Source organism: Callithrix jacchus, chromosome 10 (assembly GCF_049354715.1).
Source record: "Callithrix jacchus isolate 240 chromosome 10, calJac240_pri, whole genome shotgun sequence".
Lineage (NCBI taxonomy): Eukaryota > Metazoa > Chordata > Mammalia > Primates > Cebidae > Callithrix > Callithrix jacchus.
In genome coordinates this window covers 114680851-114702707 of record NC_133511.1, presented here as the reverse complement: position 1 = coordinate 114702707, position 21857 = coordinate 114680851, and the positions used below count along the sequence as shown (strand labels likewise).

At 42.9% G+C, this 21857-nt stretch overlaps 1 long non-coding RNA gene across 1 annotated transcript in view; it reads left to right on the top strand.

Annotated features, from left to right (window-relative positions):
• Positions 1-4578, top strand: part of LOC118145500 (uncharacterized) — a 28781-nt gene extending 24203 nt beyond the window's left edge. Inside the window, exon 4 of the long non-coding RNA XR_004730654.2 lies at positions 977-4578. This is a non-coding gene — a long non-coding RNA (uncharacterized LOC118145500). The remainder of the gene's footprint in view (positions 1-976) is intronic.
• The last annotated feature ends 17279 nt before the right edge of the window (positions 4579-21857 follow it).

Below are 21857 nucleotides of genomic sequence, written 5' to 3'. Positions count from 1 at the left end.
GTGCAGTGGTGTGATTATAACTCACTGCAGCCTCATACTCCTGGGATCAAGAGATCCTCCTGCTTCAGCCTCCCAAGTAGCTAGGATTATTGGCATGCACCATCCACATACATCCACCACCTGGCTAAGAACTTTTCTTTTGCATTCACAACTTGGCTAACTGTCAGAAATCTTTAATTCTTAAAAATGTGATATCTATGAGTTGCAATAAAACAAAGTACAATAACGTGGGGTATGCCTATATACTACGACTTAGTTAACCAGTCCGTGATTGGTCTATCCATTTTTCTTAAATTTCTCTAGATTGGAAAACTGAAGCTCCCCCAAGAATCGGGGACATCCCTGGCCATTCCTCAGAAAAAATTTAACCTCTTATTTTGTACATGCATTGAGCAGTTATTGTGAGCAGGGCTCACATCCTGAATACTCTCTGGGAATATTGAGGTAGAGTTTTTGCCCATGTATACAAATGACTGCCACGTAAGGTAGATGGTAGTAAGTGGCAGAGAGACAGAGCCAGTGAGCTTAATTCTGTCTCGGTGGGAAGTAGGTCAGGGAAGGCTTCATGGTGTTGGCGATGTTTGAGTTAGATCAGAAATAAGGAAGACATCTTTTGGAAGAGGCTGCTCCAGGTGGAGGGAACGGTGTGGACAGAGGCACAGACAAGAGCCTGGATGGGAAATAGATGGGCGTGAGCCCCAGTGTGTGAAGGAAAGCAGGCTGGGGCTGGGTCACAGTGGGTATTAAGCACCAATCCAAGGCAGTGAGCAAGGACTGAGAACTTTCATGGAGTTTTGCTTGTCAAGGGCCTGTTGTAAGATTGAAAGGACTAGATTCATGGATCAAGGATATTTTCTAGAAGGAGACCTCTTATATTAAAGCACATTTTGATAAATTGATTGTAGAAAATGCTTGTCCCTTTTCTCTCACTTGTGTCCATTTCCTCTTTTGTCTGCCCTCCATCCCCTGCTCCCAGGTGTCCAGGCTGAGACTGACCATGAGCCCATACTGCCTCCCTGTGCCAGGTTCATGCATAACACTTGGCATAACCGCTGCCCTGAGGCTGGAGGGGATGGGATCAGTCTTTATTCCGAGATGCTCACCGATGATCACCATCCACATGCACTCACTGTTCTAGATGGGGAGACCGATTGCATTTGCAGTGATGTCTGGATGAGTGCTCACGTTCATTTCCATACACGGAGTCATTGTGAGGGGAGAGGAGAGGGTCTGTCTTGAGGACCTGCCACTACCAGCCTCCTGGGCACCAGGAAAGGGGCAGAGAGCTGTGCCTACTCCGTGGGATGATACATGTGTTCCTTACTTTTTTGATCAAGGGAAGCGATACTTTTTCTCTCTTCTTTTATCTTCCCTGTCCTTTTTAATTTCCATGAGAATTTCTGAATTAGTTTCTGAGTCCTTGGGAGCACTTGGTATGAGAGGAGCAGAACAGCAAAGATGGGTTCAAAGCCATCCCCAGGACATGGGAAGCTGCCATTAGCATTCAAAGCTCCCTCACTGACTGAAAGATAAAGTCCAGTGTCTTCAGCTAGACTTCAAGGCCCATCAGGATCTGACTGTTACTTGCTTTCTAGCTTCAGCTCATGACACTTTCCCTCTGTGCAGCCTGTGCTTCAATCAGAAAGCATTACGAATCCCTGCCCATGTTATTCCCTCTGCGTGGAATACTCTTTTCCACACCTTGATTCTGGCTCAAAACACCTTCTAGTACTAAAGAGGTACAACTTCCCAAATAACTAGTCCTAAGCCTGGGCATAGGGTGCAAGCAAAGAGAAATACATGTTACATCCAAAATAGCTCCTACTTTTACCTGTGGTTACAAGACCAGACTGGTGCCAACTGCTAGTCTTTAATTTTGGTCTGAGACCTCCTGCATATCCAATCCAGACTCAGATCAAATATATCACCTCTGCAGGTCTTTCCTGAGCCTGACTCCATCACATCCTCCCTGGACTCAATGATGTGTGCATATTTCAACTCAGTGTCTGTGGTGCCGGATTCAGTGGCCTGGCACCATTGTAGGCACTCAGTGAATCCATAAACCATCCCAGGTCCATTATTATGAGGTAACTAAGATGGTGGATGGATAAGTGTCTTTAAGAGGGAGAGGCTTAGCAAGAAGGAAGCAACAAAAGAGCAGGAGCAAGGAAAGCACCTTAATCTCCTAATGCATCCTCCTGCTTCCTCACCCCCCTCCCTATTGTTGTCAAGCTGGGTTTCTCTTCCTGGCTGCAGGCTTTCAATTTCCCCCTGAGTTTATACCTACATCTTCACAAACTCTGCCACTCCTCACCCCCAACCTGGGGCCAACTTTGAGAGCCAAATGCCCTGGATCAGGTTGAGCCTTTGAATACTTTCCAGCTGAGGCCCAAAGACAAGATTCAAATCCAGGATCCACAGTTTATTTATTGGTGTGGAGTCTTAGGCAAACCTTTTCACCTTTTGGAGCTTGTTTCCTTGACTGTAAAATCGACACAGTAATTGTTGATCTCCGTGCTCCTCATGTGACTTGGGTGAAAATCATATCCAACAATGGATACGAAAGAGCTTCCTAGAAATGCTGTAGATGACTATTGTTACGATAATTGATAAAAATAAATGCATGGAATGTTGCTATTTCCTGCATTCTTTCATGAAAGCTGAGGCTAAAAGAAAGGTGAAATCAAGGGATTGAGAAATATCCCACTGGCCAATGTGTGGAACCAACTTGAAGAAAGTAAGTAAATCTTTAGGGATCTTATTATCTCTTAGCAATAACACAGAGTGGACTAGACCGAATCCACGGTATTCTTGCACCTCATGGGTAAAGGCAGTGCTGCCTAATGGTTTGGAGTCAAATTACCTGGAATCAAATCCCATCTCTGACAACTAGGTAGAGCTACGTAAGCAATAGCTTAGTCTCTCTGTGCCTCAACATCTTAGCAAAATGGGAACAATTTTAATAATGATACTTATCTAATGGCCTTGTTTCTGCTAGGTACAGCAATCCCTATAAAGCACTCTGAAGTGTAGCTGGCACACAGTCAATGTCATCTTTGATCATTTCCTCCATTAGCTTCCTGCTCACGGGGCCCGACAGTTTTGCTTTTGCTACCATCTTGAATAGAAGAATGAAGTTCAATAATAACTAGGCAGAGGGCAAGAAAACAACAGCTAATGAAAGATTGGCTGGTAACTGAGGATAGAAATGGTCTTAGCAACTCTCTAGTCCAATTCTCTCATTATAGAAATGGGAGAGCTGAAGCTGAGGGAGGAAATATTTTTCCTGAGGTTATATAACAAATTCAGTTCAATTTATTGACTCTTTTCTCATGCCTGTTACACACCAAGCATTATCCACATTTCTGTGGATAAGTGGATGAATAAGAAACAGTTCTTTGCCTTTGCAGAATATTTCCCAAAATGTATTACTTGCAAAATAAAGTTATCATGGTCAGAATTTAACTCAGAAAATGCTGTATTAAAGAAAGCAAACAGGGTTTTTTCCTTGTGCACTGCTCATCTCGGAGGCAGTCTGCCATGCATAGCATAGGACATGAATCTTCTGTTCCCCTAGAGTCCATTGGGTGGGATTTGTGCTTTGTGGCCCATCCAACAGAAATGTGGCTCTGGCTAGAAGTTCTTGGAGTAGTTCAGGGTATGGGATATATGAAAAGAGATTTAGCAATTCCATTACGGGGTGTATACCCAGAGGAATATAAATCATTCTACCATAAAGACACATGCACGCAAATGTTCATAGCAGCACTATTCACAATAGCAAAGACATGGACTGAACCTAAGTGCTCATCAATGACAGGTTGAATAAAGAAGATATGGAACATATATACCATGGAATACCATGCAGCAATGAAAAAGAATGAGATAATGTCTTCTGTGGGAACATGGATGGAACTGGAGGCTATTGTCCTTAGCAAACTAATGCAGGAACAGTCAACCAAATACCACGTGTTCTCACTTACAAGTGGAAGCTAAATGACGAGAACTTACGAGCACAAAGAAGGAAACAGCAGACACTGGGGTGGAGGGTAAGAGGAGGGAAAAGGAAACAGCAGACAACTTGAGGGTGGAAGGTAAGAGAAGGGAAAAGAGCAGAAAATATAACTATTAGGTAGTGGGCTTAATTCCTGGTTGATGAAATAATCTGTATAAGAAACCCATGAGTTTACCTATGTACATACCTTCACATGTACCCCCGAACTTAAAATGAAAGTTAAAAAAGAGATATTTATGAGAAATTTATTGGTGATGAGGCAGAGATGGGGTATGCATTAGTGTTCACGTGGACCACCCCTGAGGGCACAAAGCCCTATTCCCTCTGCTTAGTGTTTTCCTAAGGATAAAATCTCCTTCTGTGGACCACTTAAAAACAGTCCTAGTCAATGCCCTAGTACACAGACTTTAGGAATTGTAGTAAGCAACTGAGATGTTGAAGGAAGAAGAAATAACAAGATGACGGCCATATCGGGACCATAATGAGGGCAGGATAAGGATGGTAGTCACCAATTACATGATGTTTACTGTGTGCCCAGCCTCCCTTGTCACATTAGCTGTATTAACCCATTCAATTCTCATATCAACCCTTTTAGGTGGGTACCATTATTACCCCCAGTTTGCATATGAGGAAACAGACACAGGTAGTTCAATGACTCGCCCAAGGTCATCTGGCAAGTAAGTGGGGTAGCTGAAGTTTGAATCAAAGCAATAAGCTCCAGTCTGGTCTTGGACTCATAGACAGCGGTGGGAACTGCTTTCGATGTGATGTGTATTTCTCTTTGCTTGCATCACATGCCCAGGATTAGGACTAGTTATTCAGGATGTTGTACCTGTTTGGTGCTTTGATTTGTCATCATAGTCACAAATATTTGGGTGGAGGGATTTAGCTTGGGATGGGCAGTGCGGCTACCTGTGTGTGGGAAGGTAGAGTGAAGGTCCTTCCTGCTCATGTCTACCTTTCTCCTCTTCCAAGGATTTGCCCAGATACCAATCTCTCCACGTCTACTGCCTTCTCTGTGCTCAGTACTTCATTTACACTTGCCTGAGTCACTTCCTGTCTACCTTGTTTCCAAATTATTGGTGCAGATGTGTGGATGCTCCCTAGATAAGTCATAGCTGCTGGAAGGCAGAGGCCAGTTCTTATTCCTGTCCCTAGACTTCCCACCTCAGGGCTTTGCTCAGTCATCACTGTTAAATGAATAAATAAATGACTTTGGAACCAATGGATAGGACTAACTAAGAAACCTCCCCGTAAAGTGGGAATACCATAGATGGTAATCAGTGCTACCAAACACTTCCACACTCCCGCCTTCCAGGCACATGATAAAATGACATTTCTTTATCTCTTTTGAAATTGGATATGGCTGTGCGACCTGCTCTGGGAGATGAAATGTGAGTCGCAGAGCTATGAGTGTTACTTCTGGGAAGAAGGTTTAAGAGCCAGTGTACGATTTGTCATACTCTGACATGATGGTGGCCACACTTCAGATGGTGGCTGCCCCACCCACCTGAGTCCCAGTGGCTTGGAGCAAAGCCCCTCTGTGGACTTGTAACATGGGCAAGCAGTGAATTTTTGTGGTTTAAACCACTGGGATTTTAATGCTATTTGGTTCCACAACATAATCTAGCTCATCCCGACTGATGTGTCACAAAAGATCTTCTGGGAGACAATTCTGAAAATGAACATCACTCTTGCCAAGCATAAAGATAAAACAGAAAGTCCACAGGGAGCTTGAGTTAGAGGCAGAGTCCTGCTGTTATTGATTTAGAATCCAGTTTTAAGAATAGCAGAGGAGTGTAAATGAAGCTGTAAGCTTGAGTGCTATAGAAATGCTAAATGGAACTGGGAAGGCCACTTGGTATATAAGGCATGGCTAGGGAGGTGGCGGGGAGCAAGGATGACTGACCTCTAAAGAGGAGGGGTCTGGATGTGTTCCACAGAACTTGTGGTCTGTGTTCTGTTCTGATCATACAATATTTAAAAAATTTTGCATTAATTGCTGTTATTTAAAAGTCCAGATTTATTTTATTTTATTTATTTATTTTGAGATAGAGTCTTGCTCTGTTGCCAGGCACCAGGCTGGAGTGCAGTGGTGCAATCTCGGCTCACTGCAATCTTTGCCTCCTGGGTTCAAGTAATTCTCCTGCCTCAGACCTCCCGAGTAGCTGGGACTACAAGCACATGCTACCACACCCAGATAATTTTTGCATTTTTTAGTGGAGATGGAGTTTCACCATGTTGGCCAGGATGGTCTCGATCTCTTGACCTCGTGATCCCCCCGCCTCGGCCTCCCAAAGTGCTGGGATTACAGGTGTGAGCCACTATGCTTGGCCAAAAGGTGAGTTGTCTGATGTCTCTGGAACAAAATCAGAAGATCTGAATGATGAGGTATGCTACTACCTTTACTGCTTATGTGCTGCAGGTGCCTCATATCTGTGGTCAGGCCTGCTTCATCTATTTATTTACCTGCCTAAGCCTGGACCCTTAGGATCAGAGACCCCTGTATGATTTGGAGGTGGGACATCTCATCTCGATCTACCTCACAGCGTTTAAATGTTATTACAGGCAAAACAGTGCACTTTCCTCCTCTGGATTTTGGGAGCAATTGCTCTTTCCAGTGCTAAGATGAGAATAATCTTCTGGTCAGTTTTAGGGACTAAAAGAACAAAGATGCACAAGACTTTGACTCATCTTGGCACATGTAAGACAAAATGCTTCTGGGATGTGCGACTCAAGATAGACATAGCAAAACCAGGAGCCTTTAAAAGTAAAAATGGCTGTGGTCAGAGAAGATTGAAAAGTCTTTTGTTCTGTTTGCAAATTGGTCATGCCAGTTTTCCCTTTTTCCACATGGGCTGGATTGAGAGAAGATAAAGGTGAAACTTGCTGCAAGAGAAAGTGAAGAGTGGGCACAGAGGATTGTTGGAGAGGTCTGAGCGTGGAGGAGAAAGTTATATAAGGCTTCAGAGAAATGCTTTGGTGAGATGCTTTCGGCTCTGCAGATGAGAGATGTGGAACAAACACAGGAGAACAAAGGCGGTAGAGGAAATCCAGGCGGGATCAGCAGATAAGTCAGGGGAAGAAGACAAAGGCAGCTAAATTTAAACAGGAGAGAAAAGATGCCTCGGCGGGGCCAGGAGCAGTCTATAAATACCTTGAAGGCAACAAGCTCCAGAAAGAAAGGAAGGATTATTCACTGTCTCCCCAGATGTAGGACAGAGACAGGGGCCAGAAGGAAGCTGAGCTGGCGTCAGGCTGTTGGACCCAGGGGAATAATACGATGTTTGTACTGTGGTAGGAACTGGGCAGTGAGTGGGGACTCCAGCGCCTGGGTAGCTGCTCAAAGTGGAATCGCCTCCAGGCTGACTCAGCCTGGGACACTTCAGAGACCACCAGCCCCTTGCACAGTTGATTTCTGCTGACCAGGAAGGAATCCTCTTGTGGGGAAGGAATCCCCTCGGCTCTGGATGCCTGGATGCCGAGACCCACTGGTGCTCTTTCAAGTCACTTCATTTCTCTGGCTTTTGTCTTTCCTCTTTGTACAATGGGGGTAATTGCTGATCGCCTAACAGGGATGTGTGAGGATCAAATGAGCTTTTGTGTATGAAAGGGGTTTGGAAGCTGTGAAGCCTAGGACAGATGGAAGAAGGATGCTCTATCTGAGAACCACCTGCCTTTGTTTTCACAGCTGGTCAGGGGCATCGTTAAAGGGGAAGGAAGAAATCTTCCTTCCCCGTTTCTTTCCTGTTCCTCTCATTTGCATTCTGTCTTATGTTCTTCCTTCAAACATTTTGTGATGCACGAACTCGCCCCTCGCCCTGGATAGATGGCCCTGAGCAGATCAGAGTCCTTGCTTTTAAGGAGTTAAAAGCTCAATGCGGAGAGCAGACATGAACCCAAATAACTTCCTCCTGTTCCATAGTGCCACTGCAGCGGCAGGGGCAGAGCCACGAGTGGCTGAGGAGGAGAGGTGCAGCTCAAGTGGGAGGAGGAGCGTTCAGCAATGTGCAGAGACGGGAACAGCATACTGCATGTCAGGGCACTCCAGGCAATTCGGTGATGGCTGAAACATGGGCTATGTCTGCTGTAGAGGGGCCTGAGACAAGGCTGGCAGGGTACACAGGGCTGGGTCTGCAGGACCTTGTACCCCAGGTCAAGGACCCATGTCCTGTTGATAGAGGGATGCAGAGAAGGGTCTGGCGCAGGGGAGTACCTTTTTTGCATTTTATTTAATAGGAAGTACTTTCTGTAGGCAATGTGGATGATGGACTCAGGCCAGTGGTCTGAGCAGAGCCCTGCTCCATTCCTGCTACCCATTTGTGTGTGTGTTTGAAGTGGGCGGGGGATTTGAGAAATCTGAGGCACGAGGATTGATGGAGGCGGGTAAAGGGTTAACTCTGGGGCGGAACTGGGGCTGATGGGTGAAAGTGCTAATTAGCTGAGGACAAGCGTCCAGGAAACTGCTGGGGTTGTGCTTCCTCGCTTAGGCTGAAGATAACATACTACTTCCATCCTATACTTCCGGGAGGAAACACCACCCCAGTGCCCGGCTTCCGCAACTGAGGAGCAGAGCCAGGCGCTGCCTTGTGTTCCTTTCTCCTCCCTGTTTGCATTTGTGTTTAAGAAATGGAGAGGGTGGGCAGTGTGAAGCCACGTCATCATTAAAACCTCCTGAATAGAGAATTTCATGATGGAAGAAAGCCCTAAAGATTACATGCAGCAGACAGCCTTTGGGGTCTCACCCAGCTCCCACCATCTAATCCGAGAAGAGTTATTCTGCCTTGCTCTCCCCATCCCACGTATGCAGAAATGGACTCTAGTAGCCATGCTCTTAGGACATATTTTTTCTTCTCCGGTCACAGCTGATTGGGGAAGCAGTGGATACCTGGCTCAGGAAAACCAACCCAGAGCTGGGCTGGTCAAATCATACCCTCCCCAGAAAATTTGGAATTGGGTTGCAGAGATAATTGTTTAGCTTGCTGTGTGTCTTGACCTTCTCAGATGATCTTGAATTGAGGTCTGAAGGGGCCGTCTTGGGTAATGGGATGTATGTAGTAGAATAGGAAGAGCTCATTTGCAGAAACGACGGATTGAAAACAGATTGAATGACAATGTAATGGAAGAGAGTGAAAAGGAAAGAGAGAAAGAGAAGCAAATAAAGAAAGAAAGCAAGAGGAAGACAGGGAGGGATGGCCTTGGCTCCCGATGACTTTTGTCTTTGGTGTTCCTACACTGCTTTCTATAAGATACTTGTATATCATTGCGGTAAATGCTTTTTATTTCAGTTAGTTTGAATTTTTTTGGGTAACCAAATGGTTGAAAAAAAGCAAAACAAAACAGTCTTGCTCTTTCACAATTAAGAAAGTCTGCACTTAAAATTTCCACACCTGTTTTTTTTTTGAAAACTCTGTGAGATATTTCATCATGTGCTTTCTGGTTAACACTTCCAACACTTACTCTTCTAGTTAGAAAGTTCTGCTTGAGAACCTGTCTGTATATCTTTTGTTACCTTTCAAGATCAATAACTTTTGTTTTATGATAGATCATTTCTTTTTTATATTCAGTCCTCTTTTCTTTATAGTAATTTGTACATAATCAGTATTTATAATTTTTTTTCTACTGAATAGAGAAAGAAACCTTTAGCAATCTCCAACAGTCAGCTGAAAAAAGAGAGAGGGAGAACAATGTGACTTTGGTCTAATAAAAAAAAATCAATGGATAATTGCACTTTTCTTTGGAAAATAGTGCAATCTCTTAAAAAAAGGTGGTAGAAATTAGCTGGGGATTCATCATTGTGACTGAAGAAACCAAAGGACTTATCAGCCCTTCCTAACATTCTGGCAGCAATTTAGTTTTGAGGAGTTTAAGAGATTCTGAAAAGATAGATTTCTTAAAATGAGGCTTTCTGAATGATTAAGGATTTTTATCCCTGACCCTCAGTGGCTTTCTGGCTGATTGGAAAACATCTTCTTTTCTTTTTCTTTTTCAGAGTTTCTGGTAGAGATTGGGTAAAAGTAAGGCTCTCAGGTCAGACTAGTTTCCCTTACTGGGCTGGGACACTGTTGTCTCAGATTACTTAACCATTTAACCCTGTTCTTTCTTTAAATGGCCTAAAGATAGTCCTTACCCATATGGGAAAAACAAATGGTTTTTCCTTCTGTACTCACACAACTCAATACTTCTAGAACACTCCACTTTCCACACTAGATGTGTGGTTTTCTTTTTTTTCCCTCACACCAAGCAGTTCTCTTATACTCCAAAGACCAACTGGGTATCCTAGGATTCAACAATGACACAACATACCTGGAGGTAGAACCAGATCCCACAAGTCAAGGGCTCAGTCCCACACGACTGCCCCCACCTTGGATGCCAGTCTCACCTCCAGCTCTTTCATTCCCAATGGCCCATTATAAAGGGAGGATCCCCATAACCTTCTCCTCAGGGTGGATAATTTGCTATGACAGTGCCACTGAACTCAGGGAAACACTTGCTTATAAAAAGGATCTAGGATGAAAAGGTCAATGGGGGTTGGAAAGGCCCCAAGGGCAGGAGCGTCTGCTCCCATGGAGTTGGGGTACATCACCCTTCCGGCATGTGGATGTGTTCTTGTTCATTGACCCTTCCACTCTCTGAACCTCAAACTTCAGGAGCGTTTCATCACATAGGCATATGCAAGGCAATTTATGGACACTTCATCACGTAGAAATGATCAATTATTAACTCAATCTCTAGCTCCTCTCCCCTCACCCAAGGATGGGGACAGGGGGTTGGCTAAAAGTTCTGAGCTTCTAATCATGGCTTGGTTTTCCTGGTGACCAGCCCCCATTAAGCAGCTACCAAGAATCATCTCATGAGAACAAAAGACGCTTCTTTCACCCAGGAAATTCCAAGGGATTTAGGAGCTCTGTGTCAGGAACAAGAAATGAAGACCAAATATACATCTATTATCATATCACAATATCATACTATCTCTTAGAGTTGTGGGGTGCTCACATTTGTAAGATTCTTCTTAATATGTTTACTGTTGTATGTGGCCTTAGAAACATAGCTTCTAGGAGGTAACGGAGCCGGAAAGGATGATGGAATGCCTCTGATTGGTGCTTTCAGCAGCTGTGATCACAGAAAACTCTGACTAGTTTAAATAAAAAGGAATTTTTAAAATCAGCCATCCCTGGAAGTCCTGAGGTGGGAGGAGCTGCAGGTTAGCTTAAGATAGAAGGTAGAGGTGTCATTGCTCATCTATCCTCTTTTCCATCATTGGGAAATTGTCTTTGCCTTCAGTCAGGCTCCCTGCTAGGTTACAAATTAGCTGCAGAAGTTTCAGATGTCTGAACCACAAACATTTTTAGAGAAACAAGAGACCATACCTACTTTGTTTTTCTGAAAGAAGTGAGAAACCTCTCCCTAGAAGCCCCTGAGAGTCTTTTCAAGCCTTGTGGTTTGAATTTGATCAAATGCCTGTTTCTCAGTCAATCACTGGCAGCAGGAATACATGGAAACACAGTTGCTTAGATTACTCATGCTATGAATGTTGAATAAAGATGGGTTATATTAGTAAGAAAGCAGGAGGGAAGGGTTGTTTGATAGGCAATTAAGTGCTCACTCTGGAGAGTTTATTCATCTGCAGGGTGGCTCAGACAACCGAAACTTATTTCTCACAATTACGGAGGCTGAAAGTCCAAGATGAAGGTGTCAGCAAGTTTGGTTTCTTCTGAGGCCTCTCTCCTCGCAAACAGCTGCCTTCTTGCCGTTTCCTTACCGTGCTTGTCTTTTTGTGTCTCTGTTCTAACCTTGTCTTCTTATAAGGACACCGGTCACTGAATAAGGGCTCACTCTAATGACTTTATTTAATTTTAATTACCCCTTTAAAGGTCCCATCTCCAAATACACTCACATTTTCAGGTACTGAAGATTAGGACTTTACCATATACATTTTGGGAGACACAATTCATGCTATAAATCATCCAACCCACTCACTTTATGCATTGGAAAAATTGAGGCTGTGGAAGGAGCTGTGATCGGTCTCAAATCATGCACACTCTCTGGACTCACAGGCTCACACAACGTTTCACAATTTTAATAGTGAATTTTTAGCCCCTTGAGCCACGGTTCTAAATCTTAAGAATGAAATCCCTATTTGACCAACCCCTAACACACAACTTGCAACAAGCTTGTTTCTGGCTGCTGAACTATTGTTTGGAGACCTGTGTTGGTTTGCCAAGCAGGAGACTAGGCCGGTAAGGACACGTTGCTTGACTTCTTTAGAACCTATTGCTTGGCTTGGAAGATGGCCATCTAATCCCAGAGACGGTCTGTGCTTCAGCAGGCATCACCTGGTAGGAGAATTAACACTTTCTGAAAAGAAAGAACATGCCTCTGGGCTGGGAGCTGTAGTGTTCCCCATCCTTGGCGTTATTAGATTTCAGGACATCAGTTAACCAGTGGCGTAGTCTGATGCTGGGAGGCCTAAGCAAAGTTACCAGTTCTTTCACCTTTCTCCCTGCACTTAGAGCTTCTCAGAGTCTTTATTATGCTGCTGCATTTTGTGAGTATATTTACAAACGTGTATACCATACACAGGATTCTCCAGAGTGACTGTGGAGCCCCCTTTTCATCCATCTGGGACATGCTGGTCTGGAGCAGTGCTCCCTTTTCCACGGCCTGTCTATTCCATGAATAGAATTAACATTTGTTTGGCATCCTGGGTGGACTCTCCAGGACTTTGGCTGCTCAGTTCCAGCCTGGCTGCTCTAAGGTAGGCAGAGTGGTTGGGAAACTGGTCTAGACTCTCTATAAATTAGATATCCACAGGTTCACACACAAGAAAATCAGCCTTGCTTGTAGAGCCTCCTGGATTCTTTAGTTGCCAGGCACTTGATGACTATACAGGGAGAAGAAGGGTCTCTGCTTGGGGTCCAACCCCACAAAACTTCATTCCCTGGATGCCCCCTGCTCTCCCTCCCACCCTCCATGCCTCCCCTTGTGATTCTCATTTGGTGTTCTCTCCTTTTCTCTTTCCTTAACATGATTTACCTCTCTCTCTTTCTTTCTGCTTATCTCTCCCAGATGGATAGATACATATACACATATGCACACAAGTTATAGAGGATGGTGCTGATGTATAGAGAATAAGTAGGGCTCATTGATGATGGGAATAGGCATACCAGTTTATTTATTCAGCTTCTAAGTTCAGGGGTGTAAGTGCAGCTTTGTTACATAGGTAAACTTGTGTTACGGGGGGTGCAGTACAGATTATTTAATCACCCAGGTATTAAGCCTCATAACCATTAGTTGATTTTCTTGATCCTCTCCCTTCTTCCACTCTCTCCCCTCCAGAAGGCCCCAGTGTTTGTTGTTCCCCTCTATGTGTCCATGTGTTCTCACCATTTAGCTTCCATTTGTAAGTGAGAACATGTGGTATTTGGTTTTCTGTTCCTGTGTTAGTTTGCTAAGGATAATGGCCCCCAGCTCCATCCATGTCCCTGCAAAGGACATGACCTCATTTTTTTTTATGGTTTCATAGCATTCCATGGTGTATATGTACCACATTTTCTGTATCTAGTCTATCATTGATGGGCACTTAGGTTGAGACTATGTCTCTCCTATTGTGAATAATGCTGCGACGGACATATGTGTGCGTGTGTCTTTATAATAGAATGATTTACATTTCTTTGTGTATAAACCTAGTAATGGGATTGCTGGGTCAAATGGTATTTCTGACTTTATGTCTTTGAAGAGTTGCCACACTGCATTCCACAATAGTTGAAGTAATTTGAGTTCTTAACAACAATGTATAAGTGTTTCTTTTTCTCCACAATCTTGCCAGCATCTGCTATTTTTTGACTTTTTAAATAATTGCCATTCTGACTGGTGTGAGATGGTATCTCATTGTGGTTTTGGTTTGCATTTCTCTAGTGAGAAGTGATGTTGAGCTTTTTTTCATATGATTGTTGGCCATGTGTATGTTGGTATGTCTTCTTTTGAAAACTGTTCATGTCCTTTGCTCACTTTTTTATGGGGCTGTTACTTTCTCTTTTGTAAATTATACACCAGTTTTAGAGAGATGCCATGGCCTGGCTACTCCTACAGCAGTGAAGTGACTTTCCTGGTTCCCTGCCCAGTAGCTGTGGTGCCCACATCCCTGCCTCCTACTGCAGGACTGCAGGGTAAGGCACTGAGGGCATAACCCCCAGCCTCAGCACCCTGAAGGGGCTCTCAATCATACAGTGGGTGACTCAGGGCCAGCCTGCGGCTCACTCTTATCTCATGCCTTACTCCACTATCTCCACTTTCCTACTGGCCAGAACTGATACTCTAGTTATAATAAGGCTGCAACTTTGCTTTCTTTTTTTTTTTGAGACGGAGTTTCGCTCTTGTTACCCAGGCTGGAATGCAATGGCGCGATCTCGGCTCACCGCAACCTCCGCCTCCTGGGTTCAGGCAATTCTCCTGCCTCAGCCTTCTGAGCAGCTGGGATTACAGGCACGCACCACCGTGCCCAGCTAATTTTATTTTTTTTGTATTTTTAGTAGAGACAGGGTTTCACCATGTTGATCAGGATGGTCTCGATCTCTTGACCTCGTGATCCACCCGCCTCAGCCTCCCAAAGTGCTGGGATTACAGGCCTTGAGCCACCGCGCCAGGCCAACTTTGCTTTCTTTTGCTCAATCATCTCATTCCTCTTCCCAAAGAGACTGGAGTTCTGTCACCTGCTGTTACGGGCTGAATGTGTCCCCCTAAAATTCATATGATGAAGCTCTAACCCCAGTGTGACTTTATTTGGAGACAAGGTCTTAAAGGGGTAAGGTTAAAGGAGGTCGTTAGTATGGGGCCCTAATCCAATGTGACTGGTGCTATAATCCCAGCGCTTTGGGAGGCAGAGGTGGGCAGATGGCTTGAGATCAGATCGAGACCAGCCTGGCCAACATGTTGAAACCCATCTCTACTAAAAATACAAAAATTGGTGAGGCATGGTGGTGCATGACTGTCATCCCAGCTACTTGGGAGGGTGAGGCAGGAGAATTGCTTGAACCCGGGAGACGGAGGTTGCAGTGAGCAGAGATCACATCACTGCATTCCAGCCTGGGTGGCAGAGTGAGACTCAGTCTAAAAAAAAAGAACAAATAACAACCACAACAAATAACAATATGACTGACGCCGTTATGCTGCTGTAAGAAGAGAGGATGACACCAGGGAAAGGCATGTGCTGAGGAAGGGCCACGTGGTGCCTGTGAGAAGGCAGCTCTCTGCAAGCCAAAGAGAGAGGCTTCAAAGAAACCAGACCTGCTGACACCTTCCTTTTGAACTTCCAGAACTGTGAGAAATACGTTTCCGTGATTTAAGTCACCCGTTCTGTGGTTTGTTGTGGCAGCCGCAGCCAACTCACACATCTGCTGCCACCTGCTGCCATGTTCTTGAAAATGCTTTCCAGCTGGGATCCTTGTTTACTGACCGCTATACAGCAGGTTATTCACAAGCAAGACGTTTGGGTTTGAAATCCTGCTTGTGTTTAAACCCTGGCCCTGCCACTGGTTGGGTAACCTTCAGCAAATTCAGTAACCTCTCTTAGTTTCATTTCATGGTTGGTGAGAAAGGATAACAATACCTTCCTGAGAGGCTCAAATAAGATGTATGCAAAGTACTTAGAACTTGGCCTGGTGCCTGTCAGTATTAATAATATGGAAACCAAGTTAGTAAAAATTCTGGTTTGTAAAATTGATATAATGATACTGCAGGTTGAAAAGATAGAAGGCAAACAAGACAACTTATGTTGCACCTATTGTGTTTGGTACAAAGTCAGGGCTTAATACTGGTTAGGGTGCTTTCCTACAAGTCTGCCATGTTCCCTTGGTTTGCATGAACTCTGCCTGGTGCTGAGCCACTGCCTGTTATAACCGCCTGTAGATGCCACATTCATTCCAACTTTTGGGCTAGTCCTCTGCCCATGCCATCATATCTCTCTTACCTGTTTAATCTTTTTATCCTTAGCATTGATTACTAGCTTGCCTATTATATATACATTTTACTTATTTAACTTACTCATTTTTTCTTTTCTTTGGCATATAAGCTTCATGAGGGTCTGGTACACTGTAGACACTCAGTCTAGAACTGTCAAATGAGTGAATAAGTGAATGAGTGAATGAATGAATGGTAGATGCAAGAGCAGATTCCAGTGCATGGAGGGTGAAGTAATGTACCATGATGGTGGCTAAATTCTCAGGGTCTGAAGCCACAGGAACAGAATTCAAATCCTAACCTTACTACTTTCCAGCAGTGGGATTTTGACCAGTTGTTTAGATGGAATAATCAAATGAATAAATACAGGTAAGGGCGGAGAATGGTACCTGTAAGAGCCTAGGAGACATCAGGTGGTATTCTCGAGAAGTCATAGAGAAATCTATGGGAAGCAGTAATGGGGAAAACCTATGACTCTTTCTTGATATTTGAATCAGAAAGTGTATTAGTCTGTTCTCATGCTGCTATAAAGAACTTCCCAAGACTGGGTAATTTATAAAGAAAAGAGGTTTAATTGACTTACAGTTCTTCAGGGCCGAGGAGACCTCAGGAAACTTACAATCAAGGTGGAAGAGGAAGCAAACCTGTCCTTTTTCATGTGGAGGCAGGAAGGAGAAGACTGAGTACAATGGGGGAAAGACCTTTATAAAACCATCAGATCTCATAAAAACTCACTCACCATCATGAGAACAGCAGCACAGGGGTAACCACCCCCATGATTCAATTACCTGCCACCAAGTTCCTCTCATGACACATGGGGATTATGGGAACTACAATTCAAGGTGAGATTTGGGTGGGGACACAACCAAACCATATCAGAAGAGAGTGACGGGATAAAATTAGATAAAGACATCAATTCTCACCCTGACTTTGCAGTTCCACTGGACCACATTCAGGTCCAGAGGAGGAATTTTGGGACCAGGCATTCCTACCTAGAATAGGTTCACAGAAATAATGAAGTCCAGTTAGCCCCATTTATTGTCAACTCTTAACATTGGTGAGGTATCTGACAGGTGGCAAGTCCCTTCTACCTGCCTCTTCCTGGTCCTTTCTTCACTGCAGCCCTGGGAGGAGGTATCCTTTCTTCTAATTTTATCCATGAGGACACTGAGGCTCTCAACAGGTTCTACTTACTTGAGATCATGGAGCTTCAAGAACAAGGGCCAGGCTGCAAACCCAACTCCTCCGAGTCTAATGCTAGGAGTCTCTCTGTTGTCATACACTGATGAGTTGTAATAGAGTGGGGAGGAAAGTAGAAACTTTGGTGCCATTTTTCTCCATGAATGAAATCCAGTTTTCTTTTTTTTGTATAACTTGTACTTTGTTTTCTCCTGGAAAAGAAAATTGGCCTTCCACTTTGTAGAGTTTTGGTTTCTGCCATGTGAGATCATAAGAATTACTGTAGCCTATGTGGGAGTTGAACTTAATGCTGATTGATTCTAAAGCAATTGGAGAGCCGAGTGTCTCTCTTAAAAGGCAATTGTGTTTTATTGAATTTTTCAATTCTCAACTACAGTAGGGGAATATAGGATTGCCTGGGTACTGGTTGTTGGAACCAGGGACAGCCTCTCGATAGCTCCGGGTTGTGTAAAAGGAGCAGCTCAGTGTAGTGCAAAGATGGCATGTGGGGGCAGTCCATGTTTAGTCCATGAGTACTTTGTTTAAGATGCACAGACTATTACATCAAATACATTTTATTTTGCCAGTATTAAAAACCAGAATATTTCACATAAACTTACGGATTTATTTTTCTTTTGAAAAAAAAAAAAAAAAAGAAGATCTGGTGACACTGGACCCTGTTCTGTGGCAATAATTGAATAATTGGCTGGATCTGAATTGATGCTTCCTTCAAATGAGGCATGGGTCCTTCAGTGTGTCACAGTCTCCTCCATCATCTATGGTTTTATATCCCTTCCATTCACTGATGACCCTAGAGGACATTTTGGTTTGTAATCATAGATAATATAATAATAAAAATAGCACTTTACTAACAGTGGGAGACTTGAGTAACAGTTCTGATGCTAAAATGCTACAGTGGTGTTGGACAAATCTCTTAAGCTCTTTAGAACTTGCTCAATTCATGTATGAATGGAGATATTGTCTTAATATGTGAAGGTGATTGAAATAGCTGATGCATTCCTCAATCTATGTATTCAGCTAATATTTATTGAGTATATACATCATGCATGTTCCTGGTGGCCAAGATATAGATTATAAATCTTATCATCCAGTGGAGAAAACAGGTAACTCCCTCAGTGGGGAAATACAGGGTGCAGCAGCATCTTACCCTGCCTAAGGTTTAGAGAAGACCTTCAGGAAGAAGTGAGGTTTAAATGTAGACTTGAGCAATGAGCAGTAATACGAAGAACAGTGTCCCAGTCAGAGAGAACAGCATAAATGAAGGCTGGAAATGAGGAGAAGGCAAAGCATGTTTGAGCAACTCGAAGGAATATCGTATCACTAGAAAAGGATGGGAAGTAAAGCTGGAGAGATGAAGAGGGTCCAGATTATGAGAAGATTGGAAGATTATGAAGATTGGAAGGCTCATGAGGCCAAGAGGTACTGTGGTTGGTTTTAGTTTAGGACTTTATATTTTAAGACCTCAATATGCAAACTCATTTTAATTCTTCAGCTATTCAAGGAGCAGAGGCAAGTGGAATGTGAACAGATCCGAAGTATCAATATGGGAGACAGAAAGCCTTTTCCTAAGAGTGAATAAGAAAACAAATCATTAATTTATTAATCATGGATCCCAGTTGAGTCTGGTGAGATGCAAAGCCACTTGACATTTAGGTGTTTGCATTAAACAAAATACAGTTGACTCCTTTTTTTTTTAAACTTTAAAATTGTTTTTTGAGATAGAGTCTTGCTCTGTCACCCAGGCTGGAGTACAGTGGCACAACCTTGGTTCACTGCAACCTCTGCCTCACAGGTTCAAGCAATTCTCCTGCCTCAGCCTCCCAAGCAGCCAGGACTACAGGTGTTAGCCACCATGCCTGGCTTATTTTTGTATTTTTAGTAGAGAAAGGGTTTTACCATGTTGGCCAGGCTGGTCTTGAACTCCTGACCTCAAGTGATCCACATGCCTTGGCCTCCCAAAGTTCTGGGATTATAGGCATTAACCACCGCACCCAGTCATAAAATTCAGTCGACTCTTGAACAATGTGAGGGTTAGGAATGCTGATCCCTGTGTAGGCAAAAATATGCATATGAATTTAACTCCCTAAAAATGTAACTATTAATAGCTGACTGTTGACTGGAAGTCTTCCTGGTAACAAATAATTGATTAACACATATTTTGGATGTTATATGTATTATATACTATATTCTCACAATAAAGTAAGCCAGAGGAAAGAAAATATTATTAGGAAAATCATAAGGAAAAGATATTCATTATGTGGAAGTGGATTATCATGGAGTTCTTCGTACTTATTGTCTTCATGTTGAGTAGGCTGAGAAGGAGGAAGAGGAAGGGTTGATCTTGCTGTTTCGGAGGAGACAGAAGAGGTGGAGAAGGGGGAAGGGAAGGCAGGAGAGGCAGGCACATTAAGTATAAATTTTATTGAAAAATGTCCGCCTATAAGTGGACCTGCACAATTTAAACCTTAATTGTTCAAGGCTCAGTTGTAATGCTTTATACCTTGCAGATAAAAAGCACAGCTAAATAACACCTGTAATAAAGTACACTTTCGTAACCAACACTGCCTGCATGAGGTCTTTTGGTCTAAGGTAGTGTGACAACTGCACTAGGTGTTGTCAATCAACTGAAGTGCTGAGATAGGACAACTGAACAATTAATCAGCTTCCAAATGGGTTTCCCTTAAAATCCATCCTTAAAAAACTTATAGTGGTTACTGTAGAAAATGTTGCTTAGGTGACATTTAAACATAAAGACTGTAACAGAAAGAAAGGATCCCTCGGGACTCTTTTAACTATAAAATTTGACTTTTCTAAGTTGCTGCAATTCTAGGTCAAAATAACACAAGAGTTACTTGAGTAACACCAAATTTCAGTTGATAGTTCCAGGTAATTGAGTGAAAAAACTTGTAATTCAAATATATACTTTAGTTCTATTGTAGAACTATACGGGTAAAGAATCAGAACCAATCTTGCCATGGTAATTGCTGGTGGGCATGGGAATAGGAGCATCTCTCTGGCTGTTCTGTGATTGAATGCACTCTCTTCCCTCAATTCTCCTTTTGGGTGGTTATCGATGTAAAGAGCATCGACTTCTCCTTCTGTCTATTTCTATGGGGAAATGAGCCTGCTCATTTCTTCCTCCATTAATGTCAGAGTCCTTGGCTCCACTCCAATCCCAGTGCTTGTTTTAAATTGGAGCAAAGTATGAGGCATGTCTTCCCACACAATCTAAAAATTCCTGTTTAAAGGGATTATCTATATTCTGGAACATAAGCTTGCATAAAAGAGCAACTATCTCTATTTTTCTGACTATTTCCCTTCATCTTGGATCTGGGTCGTCCAGATTAATTATAAATTGTCAAGAGGCACAGACTGAGCTTGGCTGGGATAATTGTCCACATGATGCTACTGAAGAGACTTCAGTCAAACACGGCTCCAATAGCTCAATCAGCAACTTTCTCTGAGGTTAGGTATGCCTCCAGTGGTTTTTCTTTCAGAGGAGTAGCATACATTAGAATCAAATGAATGTCTTCATCAAACATTTATTGACCATCCACTGTGTTTTATGTAATATGATGAGTGTAAGGAATGAATAATAACTATGGCAATAATTACTATTTGTTGAGCTAATACTAAGGGATCAGTACTCTGCTGGTGCTATATATGCAGTATTTCATTTAATTCCTTCAAACTCCTTGAGAGGTAAGTATTATGGTCTTTACTTTGTAAAATAAAACACTGAGGTTTAGCAAGCTTAGCTATTTTGCCCAAAGTCAAGGTCACCCAAGTAGAGTGTTTCAGAGGCGGATTTGAACCCAGCTGGCTTCCATTAAAGCTAACGCTTTTAGCCAACATACTGTTCTTGAGGAGACTTTAGACTGGTGTGAGAGGAAGATGTACAAACTAGCAATTATGTTGAGCAGGGCTTTAAAAAAACCAGTGGGAAGTCAATAGAAGGGGGCAAGAAAACTCCAGGTAGAGGAATTCCAGGTGTGCAAAGAATGAGAATATGGTGTGCACAAGAGAAGACAGAAATTACATGTGGCTGGAGAAGGGAAGGTGGGAGTTTGAAATGGAGATTGGAAAAATGCGCTAGAACAAACTTGTGAAGGACTTCAAATGCCATGCCAGGGAATCTGCATTTCATTTATAGAATGATAGTGACAGCTTTGTCATTCCAAGTGACTCCCTCAATAACAATTTACAATTAACTACTGTCCTGGAATAAAATTTATAGATAGCATAATATACCTGCAAAGGTACTCTGAAAAGATAATCGATGTATCATTCTAACTCTAAAGAAAAGTAAAAGGAAAAGGAAAATAACTTTTAAAATAAATATTTAACATTTAAATGCTAACTGCAACCACTGTGGATGACATGATAAAATAGTTAGAGGTTTGCATCTGGATGTTATCATGAATGTTTCAGCTCCGAATGCAGATTGACATGATGATTTTCATGTACTGAAGACCTCAAATACAATGAGAGTGTTGCTTTGGTTATGTAATGTCTCCAAATGGTTAAAAGTTTCTGGTTAAATTTCCCAGCAAAACAAAGTCTAACCTTTCCTCCATTTACGTGGTAGTTGCAATTCAGGTAATCCACTGCCTGCTAAAATTGTGCAAAAATACTTTGTTTATTGTAACACAGAGTTAGGTTCTATGTTCAGTTAAAGATAAGG